This window comes from Cryptomeria japonica, chromosome 11 (assembly GCF_030272615.1).
Source record: "Cryptomeria japonica chromosome 11, Sugi_1.0, whole genome shotgun sequence".
Taxonomy (NCBI): Eukaryota; Viridiplantae; Streptophyta; class Pinopsida; order Cupressales; family Cupressaceae; genus Cryptomeria; species Cryptomeria japonica.
In genome coordinates, this window is record NC_081415.1 from 247,912,843 (window position 1) to 247,924,533 (window position 11,691).

Consider the following 11,691-nt stretch of genomic DNA (forward strand, 5'->3'; position numbering starts at 1 on the left):
TAAATGAAGTAATTGTGAAAAAAATAACCTTTATTTATTTGCATTTGATTTTATAAGTTTTATAAGTTAATTTTATTTAAGCAAAATTACTTAATTAAATATTTTATTTAGCTTATTTTACAAATTAATTTTCTCAATCATTTAATTAATTAATATTTTTTTTTAAAAATCAATAAAAACAAAAAAACAATTAATTTAAACTATAATAAAATAAAATATTCAAAGACATTAGCAACAAAACTCATCTTACTAAATTAGATTAAAATAGTTCCCTTTCTTCTAACGTAAGAAAAACTAATTACTTCCACATGACTTCATTATTTAATGATGTCATTAAGATTTTTAAAAGCATGTAGAGAGAGAAGCAAGGGAAAGAGGAGAAGGGCTAAGACAAACCTGAGGTAAACCATTTTATTTTATTTTACTTTGTTGAATGTGTTTTGTATTTCCTCTCTTATTTTGTCTTCAATTTATTTTGTTTATTTTAGCTACTCCTCCCACACCCCTCCCTCTCTCTTATTTCCTATGTATGTATGTATATATGTATGTATGTATGTATGTATGTATGTATGTATGTAAGTATGTATGTATGTATGTATGTATGTATGTATGTATGTATGTATGTATGTATGTATGTATAGTTTTGTAAATGTTTTTGACAATAAAGAATATAGAATCATGGATTTTTAGGAGACTTGTTTTTAGAAAGCATATTAACAATGGTAGAAAATAATAGGAGGTCTATAATGGCTAAGACAGTTATTCAATATCTAGGCACACCATATTATCATGACCCGCATAAAGAGAACATGCCTCCAAAACTGTGAGATGGAAGTGTTTTCATCCCCCTATGCCCTTCCATTTTTTTGAACTTACAAAAAATAAAACCTAAATAAATATAAATATATTTATATTTATAATTTGAACACACTCTATCTCTCATGTATGTATATTTGCATTCATAGACAACAATATTGAAAGAGAAAATCAAAGAATCTAACATATACATATACATATACAATAGCTAGATTTCTTATATATATACATATGTCATTTTTCTGCAATGTTTAAACAATTAATGAAAGTAAGTTTTCTTAAGCTATATTTATTTGATGCAAAAGCATATAGGTCCATAGGCAATCTTGCATGTTGTAATGGTGAAAAAGGGTGACGGGGGAATCAAGAGGAAATCTTTTCTCTCCTCAAGAAAAGGAGTGAAAGTTTCACAAAATATTCCCTTCAACCTCTCATACACATTACATTTAAAATAGGGGGGAGAATTCACTAGATCCAATCTCAATAAAAAGAGATTGAATGCTAAATGAATTGAAAATGAATTTGGAAAGTGGAAGTAACCCCTCTTTTAAAATGGATAAGTTGAATTATGCGATTTAGGACTAAATGTAAAAGTGACAAAGAAATTATTATAAGCTGAGATAGAAATGTAGAATGAAGCTGTGGACTTGGAATTAGCAGTAAAAGGTTGAGACGAAGCTCCCCTGTAAATTTGGGTGAAAGTTGTCGAGACCATGTTGAAAGTGTACTCGGTTCTCTAAAAAATCCACACACCAAAAAGGGTTTTTTCGTCTCTGAAAATGAAGTCTAAATCTACAAATATAGTTGCGCACCTGCAACCTACACACAAAAAGGAGAGGAAATGTTGTTGGGATTGGGGGTTGTCCTTAAAGTCAAACCTAGGTTTTGGAATTAACCAAATGATGAAAAGTACTTGCAAGTAAATGAAAGTAAATGATTGAAATAGAATTCACCTCAAGAGAGGAAGCAATTAAAATATTGATAAAATTGTTTGAAAGGATATGTAGAATTTAATGTCAAGAGAGATATCCACTTCAATGGTTGAATCCTTGACTTGAATTCAACACCTAGCCTTGAAAGGAGACTTGAGATGCTCAATGGATGCTTGAATGGAAACTTAAATTCTTGAATGCTTGATTTTTCTTAGTATTAGAATTACCACTTTATGTATGTCTTTTATGCAAATAGGAGAGAAGAATGCATCTTATATATTCATCAATTAGGGTTCTTTGATAGATTTTTCATCTTAGGTCGACATAGGGAAACCTTTCCTACTTCCCATTTGACAAGCCCAATGTAGGTTTAATCCAAAGGGGGCTGAAAATAGGTCAAGGACAGGGGTGCCATGACTCTGTCCTAGGAGGACAGAGGCACCACGCCCTTATCCTGCCCTAATTTAGCATAGGAAATGGCAAAAGGAAGTGTAGGATGCAAGGAAATGCAAGTTTCAGGAGGTGTGAGCATGTCTCAAGTCTCCAATCAGGCTCAGGGATTCATTTCACCAATGTGAAGACCCAAATGCGGTCGAAAATTGTAATGTCACAATTTAATGAAGCTACACATGCCAAATATCTTTGGCAACCATTTATATTTTATCTTGATATAGAAGGATATTTTTAATTTGTCATATTGGTGTGGTATTCCTTTTTTAGCATAGGATTTTATTTGTGAAGACAACCTAATACTAGCTACACAAGATCAATCAACAAATTAGGAAAACAATTTATTTACAAAATAAATAAAATATAGTGTAAAATGGCTCTAAGAAGTGTTTCAAGAGGTCATTTTATATTCTTTGACCAATTTTAAAGAGAACAATTACTTTAAAGAGGAACTTATTAGAAAATTAAATTCCTTGATATTTTTTGGAATGCATTGCAAAATTAATTGAATTAATGAATTTTTATTGTCCTTTTATTGCTCCAATAAAATTAAGGTAAATTTTGTAATCAAAGGAATCAAAATAATTACCAACTAAAATAGAATGAAAATGAATTATGACTTGTTGGACTAAATTGAGGGAAAGGAACCCATTACTTTATAATGGAAGCCTACAACAGAAATGGGATTCCTAAGGGGTTAATTAACCAACAATTAGTTAAAATAGAATTTTCATTGTAGGTTTAAGATGTTAAAAATAAGAGTAAAAACTCAATGTGCAACTTGAGAATGCATTATCAAGACAAGATGTGGAATTGAAATTAAAATGTGGGAGATTTTAATGAAGTTTAATGTGATAAAAGAAAGGATTTTTGGCACCAAAAGTGTTTGAAGATGTAAATTTAAGATTTTGTTGATTTTTATGATGCATTTCCTCCAACTTCATTTTGATATAGATAAAGCCCTGTACCATAACAAAAATAAAAATTATGATAGGCTCATCTGACAACAAGCTACCAGAAGGGAATGCTAAGGGAATATCTCACAAGCCATGAGACAACCCAAGCAACATTGAAAAAGGAAAACCCTCTTTTTCATTTTAGAGGCTTTTTATTGGAGCCCAAATCCGTGGAAAAAGAAGTCCCAAGTAGCTAAAACTACCTAATCAAAATAGATGAGTATAGGAATGCATCCCAAACCATCTTAACAACCACTCTTAAGCTAGCAAAAGACCAACCAAGAGGTCAATAAATAGCCAAAAGATTTTGAAAGGCTTTTTGCAAACTTATTCCAATAGGGCTATTAAAAAAACCAACAAAGACCACCTCAATAGGCCATCTATTAACATACACAGTAGGGAGCAAAGTCCGAATAAGGAAAAACATAGGGAAAAAAGCCCCAACCAATATACCAAAGATAAAATAAACCTAGCACCATCTCAGAATGAGAGGTCTTGTAGGAAACATCCTAGCAAGACACATCAAGAGAATGCGACAGAAAGGGCTGAAGCAAGGGTCCTCAAGTGAGAAAGTGTCCTCCAATAACAGTAGAGTTCAAGCACCAAAGTAGACACATAGAAAATAGAGCCCTCTTTAATTAAGTGCCTGTAGGGTAACCAACCCACAACATGTATCCAAAGTTCGCCCACTTCAGCACAAGAAGAGAAACGATTGAGAAGAGCACCAACATCTTGAAGAGAAAGCGAAAAACCCCATAGACACCCATCAATAAGAACCTTCCCGAACACAACATCTTCAAGACCTACCTCCATAGGGTCACTCAAAGAAGCAAAATAAATACACCACCAGAACCCTTGCCAAGAAGGAAGGGACCACTAGAAACCCGACTCTTAGAGGAGAAGATGAGACAATCCCATCCAGGAAGCCCACAACACTAAAGGGCACTCCCCTGTTCAGTAAACAAGCCTCTCTTAATAAGACCAAAAAGATAGAATAGAGGATCTCTAACCCACAAAGCACAAAGAATGTGTAGATGGACCGAAAAGATAGAAACCACAACCATCTACAAAACACCCATTAATGAGTACAAATCTTGATGAGGAGTGACCCCATAGCACACCACTACACAACATCCAAAGAGAAAAAAAAAATCCCAATAAAGAGCCCCACAAAAGAAGTTGACCCAATAATGGCTTGCAAAAAATCCATCATATATGCCCTATAAATTAGTATGAAAACCACCAAACAAAAGTCCAAGGGCAAGAGAAAGGTGGGGATCCTCAAAGTGAGAAACCCATGAGCATCTCCAAGAGTCACACGTATAGAGAACTCCTGCCAAAATACATAGGCCACTTGGAAGCCAAAAGAAAGGGTGAGCTAGAGGAACAAGGGCCATGTCGACACCCACCATGGGCCCACAAGAAAGAGACAATCCCTCCACAAGCTACTCAAAACAGATGAAATATGTACAATCCACACGTAGTGTAGGGAATGGATACCCACGAGGCCCATGAGAAATACAAGCACAAACACACCATGACCACCAAACACAAGCCGCCATCATGAACAACATGTCACTCATACCCTCCATAGAAGCTTCAATCCCATAAAATATGATCATGCTATTCATGTCGGAGAAAATCGAGGAAAGCCCAAACTCATGCTAGAGGCTCAAGAGGTAGCCATCGGCAACCACCAAGGCACATAGAGAAAGTCTAGGCACCAAGGCCCTCAAATGTTGTAGGTCGGGTAGGAGAAGGGGCCAACCATCATGGAACAAATACATCGTGCCAAAAGTCAAGAGAAGAGCATGAAGGAAGACTCCACACACCATGCCAAATGCCAAGAGTAGGGCATGAAGGAAGATCTGATACCCACCAATAGAACACTCCACATGATGCCAAGAAAAAAGATCAGACCATAGGCCAAAAAATTAGGGTCCAAGCCAACAAAAAAAGGGGGAATGAAAGAGAGACACCCTCAAAACCAAGGGTCATACGACCTAGAACCAAGGGCAAATATAGGCACCAAAGCAGGCCACCCAAAACCCCCCACCATCATCTTTGTCAACCTCATCCTCATCATCTACATCGTCTGCATTATCCCAAGAAACACCATTTCCTCCATCTTCATTGGCATATAGGTATAATCATGTTTTAACAAAATAAACTTTATATTGTGAATATATTAATGTAATTGAGTAGAGAGTTGTTTGGGTTGATGGTTTGATAAAGCCCTCTATCCTTGAGCTAGATCAATATTATTAAATATTTATATGCTAAAGCCTGTATAAATAATCTAAAATAAAATGGTGTTCACAATTGCTTAAATATATATATGAGAATTAAGATGGAAGGTGTAATTTTATGCACATTTCATATGACATCTCCTTTAGATTCTCTCACATGTATGAAGTTGTAATTCCTCCCCTTAGGAAGAAACAAAACCAAAGGTGTGTGAATGAAGCCTTCCCAATCTTGAAAAAAAAATATAAGAAAAAATCTCAAAATGTATTGAGTCTATAAAAGCTACTTGCTCTTATTTTGGTGCTCAAAGTTACCCCTTCCAAGTTAGGTCTACTAGGCCACAATGCTAAAAAATAGAATCTAATATCTAGTGAAGATGAATATAGAACAAGATCCATAGACTCAAGTGTCTCCTCTAAAGATAGATACCTCCTCCAAATGTTGCACATAAGTATCCACAGTCACATCAAATTCAAAAGAATGATCATGTAGAGAGTGACCAAGAGGGTTAGAGTTCTCCCTTTCAACAAATAATGAAGGATCATCTTCATCAAAGAGAAGATAAATATCATTAATGGTGTTAGACAAATATGCAAGATACAACTCTAGAAAAAAAAAAACCTACAATTTCTATCAAGTAGTTATCCCAAGGAACTATATATGGAAGACTGTATATCTTGTTGCACTGAATCACAAGAAGCCAAAACTGTAGCAATACAATCTAATCATCAGGAGAAATAGTTGATGTGATCTCAATAGGATGAGATGAAATGCAATGTGCAAGATCTGGATCACATGTGAGAATACCTAAGTTCAAGTAACCAAAGTTCTCCTCAATATCTGAATCCATGCTAGAAGTTTGATCATTATCTAAAGAATAAAATTGATAACTTGTAGGAACAAAGTTTTAAAAGGAGTACAACTCAGATGCATGATCCACCATCCTTGTAGCAATTATCTCTCCACTCTGCAAGTCTTTGATGATAACTAAATCAGGAGTGAACTCAATAGTCATCCTTGTTTCACCATGAGTGACTTGATAGATGGAAAGGGTATTATTTATTAAGTGAGGTACACATGACATACCATTGAAGGTTTCATCCCAAATATCAATAGATCCCTTCCTAATTAAATTGATATATTTATAATTTCCCATCAAAATAGGCAAAAATTTGCTAGGCAACAATGAGAACATGGACTGGGAAGATGTCATGGAATGACAAGCTCCTAATTCTAGAAGCCATCTCCCTAAGTCATGAGCTATAGAAGCATAAAGAGCTCATCCTTTGTTCTTACCTATCCCAAAAATGTGACTCTTTTTCTTGTCAAATCCTATTTTTCATGAAACATAATCAAAAGTAAACAATCTTGAATTAAAACCGATTCTATTATTCTCAAGAAGATGCTTCAATTCATCAATATCCTTCTCATAAAAATAGTGTTCTACATGTCCTAACTTCTTGCAATATGCACAAGTAGGCTTCTACTTCATAAATGATTCCCCTTGAGAGGGAGATGATTCAAATTCTTTGTTCATCTTGTTCAATTTCTTCTTTTGATTCTTATAAGGATTCCCTATTTCTTTCTTTATCTTATGCTCCACTACGACCAATTTTTGGCATGTAGAAGACTTATTAGACCTATGTGAATTAACGTTTCTTTCTCTTGGATTAAGAGATTTGCAAAATCATCAAACTTAGGATCAACATATATCATGTTCTCATTGAAATACTATGTGTATGAAAGTGAGAAATAAAAACTAAATACATAGGATGAAGCTTGGATAACACATTGAGAACAAATTGTAAATTTTGTTTTTGAATATTGTACTCCTTTAGCTATGTTTTGAATTTCTTGATTTTGAAGATGTAGCCTTGGATGTGGTCAAAGTTGCCTGGATCAAGACTCATCAAATCATTACCTATTTGATATTCCCCAATCTTCTCAACTTCACCGTACAAATTTTCAAAAGTCTCGCATGCCTCCTTAGGTGTTTTAAATGATTCATTATGAAACTACAAATCAAATAAGACTAATTTGAACATATACATATAAGTGTTTCCTCCCTTTTACTCTCACATTTTGATAATGCATTATGATCAGTTGGTTGAGAAATCATTTCCTTTAGATAGCCAATATAATCCTTTCCCTTGAGATAATTCCATATTGATTTCTTCCATGATGCATAATTATCTGATGGTAGGAGTTTAATTTGATTTTTTCGCATCATTAGAACACAAAACCATGCATAAGATTTCAATCAACCACTACAAGGTTACCCCTCAAATTCATTGAATCAATGAACCCACCTCCCCCCGGCCCCAAAAGAAATGATTTGACAACATATTGATTTCTATAAATAATAGGCACCCCATTTAAAAATAGAAAATGGGTACCCTAAATGAAGGCAACTTTCTAAAAGACAAAACAAAAACAAATTTCAGATTTCAAATTTTAAACCAAATTATGCTTATTGAAATGATAAACAAACCTAAAAGACAATTAGCTTTTTTAATGTAAGGAACCTCTATAAAAGAATATAATATATTCTTATGATTAAAACTAAAATATAAAATTAATATCATATTAGATGTTCTATATTTTTTTATTTTAAATAGGAAACTTTCTTATATTATAGATTAGATAAAGATTTGTTATATTTTTAAAAATATATTTATATAATTTTGAAGAACATTAAATTATTAGGATACATAAAAAATAATTATTTAATAAAAGAAATTATAATAATACATTATTTAAGAAATATTAAGAAGAACGAATAGATTGTCTTTCACTAAAATTCTACTAAAATTATTAAAATTATAATGAAATAATATTATAAAAAAATATGACCAATTGTAAAATTCATCCATGCTAACTTAGAAGAAAACCATTTTACTTCACATTTTGAGTAATCTAAAATACAAAGATAATAGATCAGTTGGTAGATTGACTACAACCTCAAGAGTTAGAATGCACTCCACAATACAAAATAAAAGATGAAGTTGGTGGCCCAGCTATCACCTGAAGACTTACAATGCACTTGACAATAAGAAACTTTACAACAACAATTTTAATTTGTTGGAAACTAGCAACATCAAATTATACCTTACTAACAATTGGGTAAACAGAGGGCAGAGGATTGCCATCACACTGCTCAACACACAAACAAAAATGAAACACAGCAATAAGGCGAAAACATTCCCCCCACCATATAATTTGTAGGAGGAAAACCACTGCTCAATTGGGTAAACTTTTTTTTGCTAGATTTTTTTTTTTTACTACTAACACCAAGGAAAACATTCCCCCCACCATATACTTTGTAGGAGGAAAACCACTTCATGTGATATGAGGGACTTGAATTGATAAGGCTAGAATCATCACTAATAGTGCTAGAAAAAATAAACAAATCATAAAAGTCATATTTGGAAGAATCTGCATTTTTTTTTCGTAACTCTATTTTCCTTCTTCCAATGTCCTTTTTTTCAGTAATTCCAACTCTTTGTCTACTCTTTCTAGGCGTCTTTGAACATCCTTTAGAATTTTACATCTTTTATCTTTGTACCTTCCTTATGCACGCAAGGCATCTTGGGATCCAACAATCGTAAAATTTCTTCTCACCTCATCTAAAAATAAGTTTCCAATCAAGTTGTCCATCTTTGGCTCTATATTACGACTGGCAATTTCATCCTTACTTTGGCCAGTAATTACTTTCTTGAGAATTCCCCCGTTGCAAGATTCTTTAGTAGGTAATTGAAATATATAGTCTTGTATTGGTTTTACTCATTGCCTTGCAGTTCAATTAAATTTTTCTCAAGACTTGTTAATAATTTTTTACAATATTTTAAAAATAATATTAGACATCAAATGAATAACTAATTTGATGCATTGTAAACATGATGTGAAAGATGATTTAACTAATTTTATAGGTAGATATAAAACTTTGTATTAATAAATTTCTTATTCTATTTTGAATCTATTAATGTGCAAACAATTTTTAATTGGAAATTTACAATCGCAAAGTAGAGATAAGATATTGTTTATGAAACTTACTTCATTTGTATGCTTGTGCAAATCTTTTTATGATTATCAACTTTAGTTAGTAAATATGATGGCTTATTCTCCATCACTTAGTTGACCAATTTGATTTGGCTCCTCCATCCCCTTGAGCATGTTTTGTGAAATAAGGTGAATAAATCTTACTATAATATCTTTCTTATGTGATTACAATTTTTTGAATATTATTAAATCTGAAATAAACTTGTGGTTGAATCATTCAACACAAATACAAAATCATCATATCAAAGAAGCATCAGATTTATGTAAGGACTTTCACGTACAAAATATCAATTATATGAAAATAAAGATTAAACAAAGGAATGACAAGCATTGTAATAATAACAAAGAGGAAACAATTTTAACGCAATTCACCCAAACTCTGTCTTCATCCACCAAAGAGAAAGTCCAATATTATTATCTAGTAAATCAAACTGATTACAACCAGTAATCTATTGCAACTCAATATTGCTACAAAATGCTATAAAATTCATTACTGAAAACCCTAACCTTAGCCATTTTATCAAGACTTATGTTGGTTACAAATTTAGGGTTACAATATGTAAACCAATAGAAAAATATCACATGATGACTTGGGGGCACTACCCTCAAAACCCCATCTACACTGATAGAAGTGGGTAACATTTAACCTCTGAGTCTAATTAGACTCCATATGAAAACACTTTACATGGAGAAACCCATTTTAGGAAAATCTCCAGTAGAGAATGAGTGAAAATAAGTATTCCTTGACTCAAATTTATTTATTGCGAATGAAGAGGAAAAATTACTACTATTTCCCCAAAAGAATAGGTAAAAACCACTTACAAAAACTCAAACAAGGTCCAAACTTTCTACACCATTTACAGCGATGGCTTTGTTACTTTTTGTGGACCAAAACACTCACCATTGACGATCATATTGTCTGACCTCATTTAAATAGAATAGACCATGTTTGAGCTAAAAGTTAATGCGGCTATGTTGTTGCCACTAGTGGTACGTTACCTCCATAATCTTGAGTGCATAAAACTAATGTCTTGCAGTGATTAAAATGCCATGAAATACTTATCGTAAAAATCCTGTACTTCAATGTTGAGAGCATTAAAAGAGCGTCATTCCAGATTTTTCTTAAAATCATCTCGATTGTTTACAAAACGCTCAATGGCGTCAGATTCATGAGTCTCTGATATAGGCTCCACTACACACTCCATAAAATCACACTGCTATTTGTCTACACTACACTACATTTATATGATCAAGCATTCCTATGGCTAGGAAGCTACGAGGAAGCTATTTAGAACAGATCTACATACACTCACATACCCAAACTCATAGGTAATTTCGACATAACTGGGTGGGACGAAAATCTCACCAGCCCATCTTTCCGACCAGCTCTGGTATCAGATTAGAAATATGGGATGATTATAGAAGCCACGTATAATAGAATTTAGTATCTTATATTATAGTATCTTATATTATAGGCCAACGTGGTTAATCTGGTTTTGGAATGGTTCATTAATCTTCTTGTTATGTACTTTTCCGAAAAATGAAAGACGCGGTTAATTCTATCAAGCATGATCAAGATCTATATTTTTTGACTAACCTTTCTGTTATGCAGAAATTATGGCTTTTTTGAAACCAATTTAACGGCAGCCTCTACCATGACTCCCTAATTTATAAAGTTGTTTCAACAACGTACACAAATAACAAAACTATTAATTATTATATCAACTAATACAATGATGGAATATTCTTAAAAAGTCCTCTCCAAAAAGATATATCTATTTGGAAAGGTAAGTTTCCTTCCCTAAAAGTCTTCGTATTAGTTCATTGACCATTTGTGAGCAGTGTGATGAGTTTGAGGGCTTGTAATATTTTTGGATACTATCCATGTATAGAATACTCCAAGTACTATTGTCCATTCTGGGTTGCCGGGATGTGCTTCTACTTTTATGTTAAACCACTCATTAAAAATCTACTCATTAAATCGTTTTACTTGGACAAACTGAAATACATAGATATTAGACCAAGTTGGTGGCCCAGATACCACCTCATGAATTATAATGCACTCCACAATAAAAAAAAAAAAAAAAATGAAGTTGGTGGTCCAACTACCATCTGCAGAGTTACAATGCACTCGACAATAAGAAACTTTACAACAACACTTTTAATTTGTTGGAAACTAGCAACATCAATTTAAACCTTACTAACAATGTGGTAAACGAAGGGGAGAGGAT